Below are 13,365 nucleotides of genomic sequence, written 5' to 3' on the forward strand. Positions count from 1 at the left end.
TGGCGAGGATCGCAAGGAGCAACGTTTCCACTGCGTTAGTATGGCTGCTATCCGCTACCCTGCGCACCCGGCAATTCCGACGTCGCACACATCAATAAGTCGTCGTAGAGGCGCTTTTTCGGGTGTTTCCGCTGGCGCTCGGCTATCTCCGTCGATCCGCTAGAGACGGCACAATTCGGACGCCCAGTTCGTTCGTGGCTACAGCTCGTAGCGTTTCGCGTAGGGCGCCTACGACAAAACTAAGCCGCTACTATTTATGAGTGGCCATTAGTTTTATCAGTAAGTAGACGTCTAGAAACATTGACAGTGATGGCTTTCCAGTGAATCGTGATTATTTTGCGCAATTCACCAACATATTAAATCATTGCTGCAAATTATAAATCGAGGAAACATAACAATTTTCAAAGAGGTTATGTCGTCCTCAAAAATGATTAAGAACATTTTGCTTATAAATTAAGTATGATAATGTGACGGTCTTTAATTCTGAAAACGGTTTAATTGTTCTATAAAGCTTAAGATATGCCTAAGTTGTATAGATAGTGACATAAAGGTAATTTAATCGCTGTTTATCTAATAATCGCAGTGTTCTTCATAAGAGAAAAACAAAGAAAGTAATTTCATTACTTTAAAACTTGTAACATTATAAAATTCGTTGAAATAGCATAAATAATAGCTAAATCAGCGAAAATATAAAAATAAGTGACATGTTTATCGAGTGCCACTTTGTTGTTGAATCAAAATGTTTCACAATATAATAAGACCAATTGCAGGATACCCACAGCATACGAAATAAGGTAAGAAATATATGAAAAACTTAATTATTATTAAACCCCAAATGTGTAAAGTGAACCTCGGATCACCATTTTAAATGCCAAAATTTGTTTCTTAATTATGTTGTTAAGGTTGAAAATAACGCTCACTCGAAGATACTACAAATTTGACTAATCGACAAATAACACGCAGTAAGCCGTTAATTGCTTTTTAAATTTTGTTCTACTCGCAGTGGGACCTTTGGCTCCCCTCCAAAACATGACACAAGCATTTATTGAGATTTTGAGATGCTGAGGCGTGAGCTTGATTGAAATATATGATTACGGTTGCTAACTAATAGTTATAAATTTGAAAATAATATTAAAAATTAAAACATGTAGAAATTCCTTACCATTATTCGTCAATAATTGCACAAAATATATATACACTTTCCGTCTTAAATTCTTTAACATATAAGTTTCAAGCCAAAATAAGATTTACTGGTATAGCCACTTAGAGCATATCAGCCAAATATTAAAGCAATGTGTGCTCAGCGTCTACGCAAATTGGACGTCTTTATGCTGACTCTAATGATAAACCCTCGCTTCATTTCTCAGTATTTGAATAGTTCCTGGAAATGCGATGGTATTGTTGCGCTACAATACCGTGCTTACTGTTTTATTATTTATGAAATGCTCTCGGAAAACGGATGAAGGTTGTTACAAAGCTAAAGTAAATTCCTCCAACTCTTCAAAGAAAACATACTTATTGACAATTACAATGACAGTTACAGCCATCAAATTAATTTATAGAAAAGACAGATAATATTTTAACCGGTAGATAGAGATATTCCATCGGAGAAACGAATGAATAAAGAAGCAAATAAGGACTAAGACTTTTTTTATATTAGATTCATGTTTCTAAACGATTTCTAGTACCGTTATTGACCTTCAGGATCACTAAGAGTGGAGAAATTTATAATTCACCATGGAAAAGGGTGTCACGATTTCCAACAAATGAGGCAATGACTAAAGAAGAAAAATTTGAAAGAATTTTTGAGACCTCGAGACATATTCGGTACTTCAACCCGCCCTGGTATTGGGTACCGCCACCCCGGGAGCCAATTATTGGATAAAATAAATTAAGTGGTTCTCTACGTTTGGTGATTAATTAGGGGTGCCCGGGTTCATCGAGTGAGATGTGTTCGGGATCCACCTGCCCAGCAGCTGCGTGCATGATCGAGAAAGGCGTGTTTGAATAGACCCTTTGGGCTTTGACCTCTCCAACTGATCCCTCGAATCGTCACCTTGCGCCGCAGCGGGGGGATATATTCATTCGTCTGTCACTCCTGGACACACTGATCCCTAGATTCCTACCTACCCCTTACACTCTTTTTCTTCCCAAAACATCCTCTTCTTCCTTTCCTCAAAAAGACCCCCACCCAGCATCCCCAAAGATGATATGCCCGGAGGGAAATTATTTTCTCAGCCTCCGTGGTCAGGAGTAAGGCTCTCGAATCACAAGCCGGAGGACGCAGGTTTAAATCCCGGCGTGGCAAGTCAATTTTATTTGATTAAATTGGGTCATTTCCCAATTTACTCATATATATTATATTTGCAGCACGTTCCAGAGTGGAAGATACTCTGTATCGCCCTGGTGTAAGACCAAAATTCAAAATTGAATCGTTGATCTAAAGAGCCAGGTACTTCCCAACCTTCATATTACCTATCTTCTTCAAATTCCAATAACCTTCAACCTCACAACATAGCCCATTGCATTGGGGATGCAACAGTCTCACTAGCTCCTAAACGATTGGAAGCAGTTGGGACTAACTTGTGCGGTTAAATCAAATGAGGAAGATCCTTGCTTTTCAGACCTGATATCCGAATACGGCTAAAGCCATTTCAAGCAACGTTTTGATTTTGAATAATAGTGATAAACGTACTATTTTTAAGCCAATGTGTTGCACCATTATAATTTATAAATATAAGTTAATAGACTAGCTCCTCAAGTAGATCCGAGAATATTTCTCTAATAATTGTATAATTAAGGCCTCAACTCTCAGTGCTACTAGGCAATATTAGTTTGGTTTCCACAAAAGTTGGTTTTCTTGAAGGTGAATTGAATGCCTACAGGAACATTTCACCTAATCATTCCAAAAATGTATCAACTACCAACATCGAAACGGAACAACTAACAGGAATTTGCGAAACTTTGAATGAAATGGACGAGAGAAAATCGCGATCTAAAAATGTAATAATGTTCAATGTTCCTGAAAGCTCGGGTAATTCTCAAACTGCAACAATGAGTGAAGATCTGAATAATGTCAAGAATATTCTTAACAATGTTGATAATGTAGATACCTCGCTAATTAAAGTGTATCGATTGGGTAAGAAGGACACTAATAAAACACGCCCCATCAAGGTCGAACTGTCCGATAAATATCAAGCCAGAACTGTTCTACAGAAAAAAGGAATACCGTATGGAAATGTAATTATCAAGACCAAGAACGACTTAACAATGCTTCAACGGCAAGAAGTACAAAACTTGTGGAAGGAGCTGGAAGATCGAAAAAGCAAGGGAGAAAATAATTTAATTATCAAATATATCAACAATAGACCCAAAATTATAATAAATATACCAAAAAACTTATAACCGCGCCACGTTACATCTTCTACCAGAACGTCAGGGGACTTCGGACTAAACTCAGTGACTTTAGAAATAATGCACCCACCATCACACAGGACATCATCTTACTCTCTGAGACCTGGCTGGAACCATCGATATACTCAGCGGAGCTCGGTCTACCTAACCACAGTATCTACCGAGTTGACCGAAATCGGAACACCAGCTCCAAATCAAGAGGAGGAGGCGTCCTGATAGCAGTAAATAAAAAAATTTCATCGAAATTATTAAAAAACAAAAACAATGATGTTGAGCAAATTTTTGTAATGTTAAACGATAAATCCAAAAAAACTATCATCGGATGTGTATATATTCCACCAAATTCTAATATAATAATGTATAAAAATCACTGTGAAGATGTCGAGCTACTCAAATCTAACCACCCTAATCACAATATTATAATTTGCGGTGATTATAACCTACCTAATTGTAAATTTAATGATTTGGATTACTTACCATTAACGGCGTGCGAGAGAGAAATCTTAGACATGTCGAACTATTTAGGTCTATTTCAATGTAACAATGTGCTGAATTGTAGTAATCGGACACTTGATTTAATTTTTTCTACTGATGAGGGTATAAAAGTCTATGAGTCAGCCGAATCCTTTGACCCAATTGATAGTCACCACCCTCCACTTACAATACTAGTACCTATTACAATAGAGTGTGACCCTCTAATTAAAAATTGTAGTCGTAATTTCATTAATGCTAATTACCAGGACATTAATCATGCACTTAACAAAGTAAATTGGTCTGTTCTCAAGGAAGGTGATCTCAACTATAGCGTAGAACTATTTTACTCTCAACTGAATAGTATCATTTCCGACACAATTCCTCTAATTCATCATAAAGTACGAAAGTATCCGATATGGTTCAGCAAAGAATTAATTCAGTTAATTGTTATTAAAAAAGAAACACATAAAAAATATAAAGAACACAGAACAATTCCCAACTATACGGCATTCAACAATATTAGAAGAGATTGCAAAAAAATGACAAAAAGATGTTATAAAAATTACATTAATTCGGTTGAGAACACGATACTTCATGATGTAAAATACTTTTGGAAATACACAAAATCAATGAAAAACAATGATGCTGGTATTTCTGGTAATATACGTTACAGACAAAATAGCTCCAGTAAAATTTATGTAATTGTTAACATGTTTGCTGATTACTTTAAGGACGTGTATGAACCTGATATTCCAGATGACTTAATTCCTTACTTCAATTCGGATATAAATTTACACTTATCGCAAATACACATTGATATTGAAGACATTATAGTCTGTATTAAATCACTTGAACCCAAAACGAGCTCGGGACCTGATAAGATTCCTTCCATCTTACTTAAGAATTGTGTCCAAAGTTTATCTGTTCCGCTTAATATACTGTTCAACAAGTCACTCTCCACAGGACACTTTCCACAAATATGGAAACTTAGCTACCTAACTCCTGTATTTAAAAGTGGTGATAAATCCTTTGTTGAAAATTATCGACCTATCTGTATTCAATCGTTTATACCTAAACTTTTTGAGAAATTGATTCTTAAGAAAATCAGCTTCTTTGTAAACTCTTGTATCGCAACTTGTCAACACGGCTTTATCTCCGGCAGATCAACTTTGACTAACCTAACATTATATGAAAATTTTATTTCCAATGCACTTGCCAACAAACAACAAGTTGATTCTTTATATACCGACTTCAGTAAGGCGTTTGATAAGGTCTGTCATAAAATCCTCATTAATAAACTTTTGAAACTCGGCATTAATGGAAACCTTTTATCTTGGTTTAAGAGTTACCTACTTAGGCGTCAGTTAACTGTCTGTATTAATGATCACTTATCCTACATGTTCGAAGCTACCAGTGGCGTACCCCAGGGTTCGCATCTTGGTCCTTTACTTTTTAATTTATTCATTAACGACGTAACAAACATATTCACCCGTGTTCTCATTCTAATGTTCGCTGATGATATGAAGATATATAGAATTATTGACAATATCGAGGACTGTCTAACACTTCAATCTAATATTAATAGCTTTTACGATTGGTGTCTTAAAAACAAATTAACTCTTAATGTAAAAAAATGTCAACTTATGAGATTCCACAGAAAAAAAAACCCATTTTTGTTCACCTACTTTCTCAATAATCACACCTTATTATCTGTGGATGAAATAAGAGACCTTGGTATAACATTTGACACTAAATTAACATTCATTAAACACATTAATAATATAACCAGTAAAGCAATGCAAATGTTAGGATTTGTCTTACGGATTTCAAAGGATTTTAAAAATTTAAAAACTGTCAAATTACTTTACACTTCACTTGTTAGAAGCCAACTAGAATTTAACACCACCATTTGGAGTCCTTACTACAGTGTACATGAGAATTCCCTTGAGCGAGTCCAACATAAATTTTTACGTTATATTAATTTTAAATTGGGAATATTCGTCGAAAACATTAATTACCCCTCTCTGTTACAATTATTGGGACTCGATACATTAAAAGAAAGAAGAATTTGTTTTGACCTATTTTATTTATTTAAAATCGTTACCAACCTGTTGAACTCCCCTGAACTTCTTTCGTTAATATGTTTCCATGTACCTAGTCGATCAGTTCGTTTCAAATTACCCTATCATTGCAACAATACAGGATCTAACGCTGAACTCAATTCCATAATAAATCGCCTACATGTACTTGGTAATAAATATGTTTTGGATGAATCTATAAACATTACTAGCTTAACCTCATACAAACACTATTTAATTAAAACTGTATGTCAGCGCTTCTCAGATTGATTATAATCAAATATAGTTTTAAAGTATTAATTTATCCGGGATTTATTGTATATGAATTGTTTATATATTTATATATATATATATAAATATATAAACAATTGTTGTATTGTATTTATAATAACTATTTCTATTGTTCTCTTTTATGTATTTTATATTTATATTTTTTTATCTATGTATATTCTGTATTAATATGTAAAACAAATGTTATTTTTTTGTAAAAGCCGCTATAATCGGCGTTAATAAATAATAAATAAATAAATAATAAATAAATAAATAAATAATTAAATTATTTAATGTATAATGTTATGTAACACAATACTAATTGATATATTTTCTTTATAATTTCAATAAAAAAAGTATTTGATACCGAACCATAAGAAGTAGAGGCATCTTAAAGAGGCCTCATTTCAGCCTTAACCACTGGAGTGATCGGTGACTTATTTACACATATTATATTATTTAATTAATACCATTTCTCAAAATATAAATACCAAAACATATGCAACTACGTCCTTCGGTTTAAAGCCAATGGAGATTCTAGATTTCGAGAGCCTCCTAGATTTCGCCGCTTATTTTATATTTTTAGAATATACAAATATGGCACAACATGACGTTTTTGCAAAATGGTAAAATATGCCAAAAAATCAATCCAGTAATTTTAAATAGTCAGAATCAAATGCTAATAAAGAATTGAGGTGTGCTAAAGCAAAAAAAAAATTACCGCAAAGTTTTTCTCCGTCCAACAGACAAAGGGCAGCTTTATTTTTATAAAGTTGCGATATTCATTTCATTAGGACTTGAAAAAATATTGCGGAAAATCGAGGAAACCTTTATTCATTTGCTTGCTTTACCTAACATCGTAAATTAAAATTCCGCATTGTTCAATGAACAAAAAAAACATAATTAGTAATTCCTTAAAACTGTGCTACTCAAACTCCACGAACCCCCACGGCTCCAACACAGGAATGAGAATTATAAAAATAAACGCTTTAACTTTAAAAACGTTCAAAAAGGTTATTTCATCGGAACGCGAAAAGATTTGTTTAGTTTGATTAATTAATTTAGCAAATTAATTATTAAATAATAATTTTTTTTTGAATAATAGGAAGAAATGATTTGTTTTAGAAATGGAATTTGGTTTGAACTGAACGCAATAGTGAACATTTTTTAAAGTTACATTTCGTAATTTATTATTGTCTAACCAATCGCGTCTCCTTGCGATTACCTAAAAACGTAATCTTGGACAAATCCTGCAAATCGATATTTTTACTGTAAAGGGGTAAACTCTCTCCATCTTTTTTTATATAATCGTAAGCCTTCCTTATAGAGCAATAACAATTCTTTATAAAAAAGAACTTTTAATTTTAGTACGTATCTGCGAAGGTTAGCTAAAGCACAATAATAATTTTGCTTTTCGAATAAGCTGAGAAAATTGTATGATTTTTTTTCAATTGAATGTTGACCCTGAGTGCTAAATTTCCCACTAGATGGCGTCGAGACATATTATATCTACATTTGTTGGTGAAATATTTTGAATCCTTTATGCTATGCGTAAAAACCCTGTCTTGAAAAACGTTACTTTATCATTAAAAAAAGAATAATATTTGACAAGTCAAAATATTTCACCAACAAATGTAGATATAATATGTCTCGACGCCATCTAGTGGGAAATTTAGCACTAACAAAGCCTTTCCTACAAAAATAAAGTTGGTTGTTCAGATGAAAAAAATATAATAAGCGGTAATTGTTGATAGAGGTATTAATACATATTGAATTATTTGGCGTGTTGGAAATAAACCGACATAGCTCAGTGGTTCAGAACACCTGACCGGATATCAGAAGGTACTGTTCAATTCCCGTTGGCGGCATGTATTTTTACTCAGGAGATATTTTCAATTTGTATTGATATTTTCAGGCGACTAATTATTGCTCATAATTATTTTTATTTCAATTTGTATTTTATTTCATGCGATTAATTGTTTGCTTATAATTACTGTTTTTTGTAATTTTTTTACTTATATTGTTGTCTTTTACTGAATCGAGAAAATATCTCAGAAATTATAAAATTATTTTGTGCATAAAGCTCAGGAATAGGTTTTTTTACTGTTTACACAACTAACTACGACAATAAATAACGAAGACTATTTGTGTCAATTAAAACCTTCGAAAAATCAAAACGCCTAACAGAATAATTGTTTTACGATGGAAATGTATCCTATGTATTATTTTCTAATGTATACCGACAAATGCTAAGTAAGAATGTTTCGGATTGTGATTTAAATATGACGGGAACAGAAGCTTATCATTTTGTGTTGGATAACACATTTTACAAGTTTATAGCCCGATAATCTGGAAACAAGATGCTTTTAATTGTTTTGGGTAAAATGAGGCTTTGAAATGTAGTGGGTACCTTTTATATACAATTATTTTTATTCAATTTGTTATTGCTACTTATCGTTAATATCAATTTGGGAGGCGATTATGGGTTCTGTCGCTTTGTAAACAGTTTTTTGGATAACAAATATCTTTTCCGTAGGTCACTCCAAGTGGATTGCTACCTTTGGTGACTTTGGTAACAGAGGTGTCCGAGTTCATTAGGTGATGTTTGTCTAGGTTTTATCAGTGGATGCGGATACGTACGTCCACCTACTGCGTGGTCACCCGTATTGAACGGTGGTGACCCGGAGAAACTAGTTGCGAGAGACCTTTTGACCTCTTCAGCAGGACTCTCTCAAACCAACGCCTTTCACTACAGTGGGAGAGATGGATTCATATGTACGAAAAACAATGACCCCCAGACCCTACCCACCCCTCTTAGCTTTTTCGTGCCTAAAACCACATCTCATTTCTTTATTTCGGCAGACCCTCCTCACATCATCTCCAAAGATGACACAGGCAAATAATTTCTCCCCGGGCCACCTCTGTGGAGCTAAATTTAAAAAAAATAGATGTTTACATCGTTTACGCCTTTAAATCGCTTTTATTAATGGTATTCGGGATTTTACTGATGGCAATTAATTATTCCATGGTCCCTTCCCCCTCTCTCCACTTCCTCCCCCGGAGCGACAGTTCACAATCAGTCATCGTGGAGTACAGTTAATATATTATTCATCTGTAAACCGCATTTAATTACAAAGCATTAAATTATTAGATGTTAACATTTTTGACGCCTTTAAAGGCGAATCGCTTTTACTATCGGGATTCGGGATTTTTCTGATGGCAATGAATTATTCCATGGTTCCTTCCCTCTCTCTCTACTTCCTCCCCCGGAGCGACATGTGACAGTTCACAATCAGTCACCGTGGAGTACAGTTAATGTATTATTCATCTTTAAACCGTATTTGTTTACGTAACATTAAATTATTTCTGATTGGAATCAATTAAAAACATACTGACCGTAGGAGGAATCACACACCATTTCACCTTTACGCACTGTTAGTACTTCACCTCTCACAGATAATTTTTTGCCGATAGCGATCTCGATAAAACACAGAATACAACACTCATATAGATTTCAATCATTTTATCATTTACTGAACCTTCATATGTAATTAATGTGTAAAATTCTCTATAATCATATAATGTGTTGGTGTTTAACTTCTCCTTGGAAACTATGAATAATAAAATATTAAACTTTTTTTTTTGCAATATATTAGGATTTATTATAACTTACTTATTTTTTTATTTTTTTTATTTAAAGAAAGCAAGACAAAAATATATATTACAGTAAATAATAAAATAAAATACAGAAAAAAACAGAAAAGTTTCAATAAACTACTTTTCAGTAGTTTGTCGATGGCAACTTTTCACATAAAAAATATTTAAAAAAGATAAAACTTATTTTACTTAATGACAACAATGATAACAATAAAAAATAACAATTTTTTTTAAATATAAAAACAATCACACAACAGTGATAGTATCTACCTATAGTTTGTATTAGACTCTAATACAAACTATTTCTTTCAGCGAGCCAATTTTTCAACATAATATTTGTTTTTACATTTGTACATTTTTTTATTTCAGCAGGTAACATATTTTAGCAACTAGGTATCATGTAGTCCAGTGTTCTTTGTCCATATTTGTTTAAATGCTTAGGTACAATTAGTCCTTCATTTATCGTAAAACGAGTATTGTAAGTGTGGTCCAGTCTATTTATGTATATAGGGCTATTCATAGCTGAAATATAATTTTATACCACAGAATTGATCTTACTGAGAAAATTTTAAAATTCTGATAAAGGTATGGAACATTATGTCTTTGTTTGTATAAACTTTTATGAGCTAATAATTTAACTAGTGAATTTTGAACTAATTGAACATGGTTTATATTTGTTTTACATGAAAGTCCCCAAGCTGTGATTCCATACCTTATAATAGATTCAGCTAGTGATAAATAAAATATTCTAAGTGTACGTATTGGAACATAGAATTTTAATTGATATAATCTATTAACAATAGATCTCAGACGTTCACAGACTTTATTTATTTGTAAGTCCTATTTATCAAGAATATATATCGTTTGAAGAATAAGCTAGTACTAATAAATCCGAATAACACATTATACAGAACAAGACACAGAACATAAAAAAAGGTAACGGTCGCAACTGGGAATCGAACCCAGGATTTCTGTCGAGGCAACGAAGAAATTTATGTAAAGAAAAATATAAATGTTTGTTTATTCAAAATCTTAAATCTCCAAAAGTTCTTCATCAATTGCTTTGAAATTTTGACACAACATTTCATTGGAATACGCATGTATTTTAATATACCATTATTATATAGATGACACTTGTGTCAAGTAAAAACATGATTTTTCTTTATACAGCGCCATCTGTTGGACGTAAAAACAAACACGCGCTATTGTTTCTCTATCTGCACAGACAGACTTTTTTTATTTTTATATTAACTCTACACAGGAGGCCCTGAAGAAAATAATTTCCCTCAGGGCCTATGTCAACTTCGGGGATGCTGTGTGGAGGGTCTTTTTGTGGAGAGGAAGGAGTGAACATGGGTCTTGAAGAGTCCCATGTTGTAGGAGGGAGGAAACACAGAGGCCGGCAGTTCGTTCCAAAGCCGAGCTGTTGAACTTAAGAATGAATCGTAAAAGCGACCCGTTCTCATGTGACAAATGTCAAACGTGTACAAATGTTGGGCGCGCGTTTGTCGTGTATCCCGACTACGCACCGGTGCGGAAGGGATCAATGACGCTAGTTCCTCAGGGCATCTTCCATTGTAATACCGATAGAACAAGGACAGCATACCTACCTGACGCCTGTGCTCTAAAGATTGCAGTCCGTTTGTTAAGATTGGGGAATCTATCAGAGGACCGCCCGTTTCTGCACAGAGTCAAGGGTTTTTTTTCAGGTATTTTGGGGCTCCGGACCAGAGATGGCTGCCAAATTCGACAGTAGGGCGCACTTGCGATTTGTACAGGATCAGCAGTTGTGTATTATTAAAGTATCTGCGGGCCCTGTACAGTACGCCCAGCTTCTGAGAGGCCAACTTTACTCTGGCTTCGATGGAGGCCCCGTACCTGAGCTGGTCACTTATAGTTATACCAAGCATATCAATGGAAGGCCTGTTCGGAAGATTGCTTCCGTTGAAGGAGACTAGATTATCATTTGGATCCCTTTAAGACGTAATCAGACAGGATTGGGTCTTTGAAACATTAAATTCGACTAGATTATTTTTACCCCAGGAGGAAATACTCTCGAGATAACCGTCCATTCTCTGCTTCAAAGCTCTCCGAGCCGTTGGGGTTTGTGTGCCCTTTGGGGGCTTTGCAAACAAAAAGCTATCATGAACTGTACTGTCTAATGAATCGGTGCACATGTCAAAAGGTCATTGATGTGCAACAAAAACAAATTCGGAGACAGAACCGATCTCTGTTGGACGCCAGCATTTATAGAGTGCGAGGAAGAAGTGAAACCGTCAGCAACCGCCTGAATCGACCTATCGCTTAAAAAGTCAGCAATCCACGTACACAGGGATGCGGGAAGTCCGTAAGAAGGCAATTTGTTGACAAGTCCTCGGTGCCAGACCCGGTCAAAGGCCTTGGATATGTCTAGTGCCACCGTTTGGGTCTCACCGTGACGTTCCAGGCACCGCCCCCAAACATGCGTCACATACGCGAGAAGATCACCGCGCGAGTGGTTCCGCCGGAATCCGTATTGACAGTCGTTGATAATTTTGTTCTTCTCGAAGTATGTGAGCAGTTTGTCGTTGATCACATGTTCCATCACTTTGGACAGAATTGATGTTATCGTTAGTTGGCCGGGTTGGAGCGGTCACATTTCTTGGGAATAGGGTGAATGACCGCTTTTTTCCAACCAGAGGGCCCAGTGCCACACTTCAGGGACATTTTGAAGAGCTTTGTCAAAACTGGAACTATTTCCGCAGCACATCTCTGCAATACCAGGGCAGGTATTCCATCAGGTTCACTAGCTTTGTTAACATCGAGCCCCCGTATAACGTGGAGTACATCCCGATGCCGGATCCTCAGCTTTTTCATATAGAAGCCGCAGTGAGGAACCGACGGCGGAACAGCACCCCCGTCATCGAGGGTCGAGTTTTCCGCAAATATTTTCCCTAATAGGTTAGCCTTTTCGGTGGCGGTGTTTGCTAGTGAGCCGTCAGGTCTGGTAAGAGGTGGCAAACTGGGTTTGCAAAAATTCCAACCTATTGAGCCCGCAAGCGACCAGAATGCTCTTCTGCCATGCGGGCAGGCAGCCAGTTTTTTGTTGATCTGCAGGTCGTGTTCAAATTTTGACCTATTAATGATTTTCTTACATTCCTTTTCCGATTAGTGGTATGCTGATCTGCTTTCGGGCGTTCGAGATGTGTTGAAGGCTCGGTAAGCCGCGTTTTTTCGTCGAACTGTTTCGGAGCATTGTCGACTGAACCACGGCTTTGAGCCCACACCAGTTTATTTAGTTGTCGATTGTATGAAGCCATCCATCAGCAACATAAATAATAAGACACAGCAATATAAATAATAAATTACATCTCTCTGATTATATCAACCTTTATTAAAATACCTAGAAGAACAGGAAAACTTTCTATCTACGTGAGAGTGGTGACTGCATTCATGTTAGCAAAGCATTTTTATGATACGGATGTCGAAATAA

At 35.4% G+C, this 13,365-nt stretch overlaps 1 protein-coding gene across 1 annotated transcript in view; it reads left to right on the forward strand.

The window, feature by feature from the left end:
* Positions 1 to 206: 206 nt before the first annotated feature.
* The window catches only part of LOC149418404 (limbic system-associated membrane protein-like), a 105,022-nt gene continuing 91,863 nt past the window's right edge, over positions 207 to 13,365 (forward strand). The window contains exon 1 of the mRNA XM_089639107.1: positions 207 to 794. The gene's annotated coding sequence lies outside the window, so the exon portion shown is untranslated. The remainder of the gene's footprint in view (positions 795 to 13,365) is intronic.

This window comes from Hesperophylax consimilis, chromosome 13 (genome assembly GCF_061612785.1).
Source record: "Hesperophylax consimilis isolate HC1 chromosome 13, BYU_Hcon_1.0, whole genome shotgun sequence".
NCBI classification, from domain to species: Eukaryota; Metazoa; Arthropoda; class Insecta; order Trichoptera; family Limnephilidae; genus Hesperophylax; species Hesperophylax consimilis.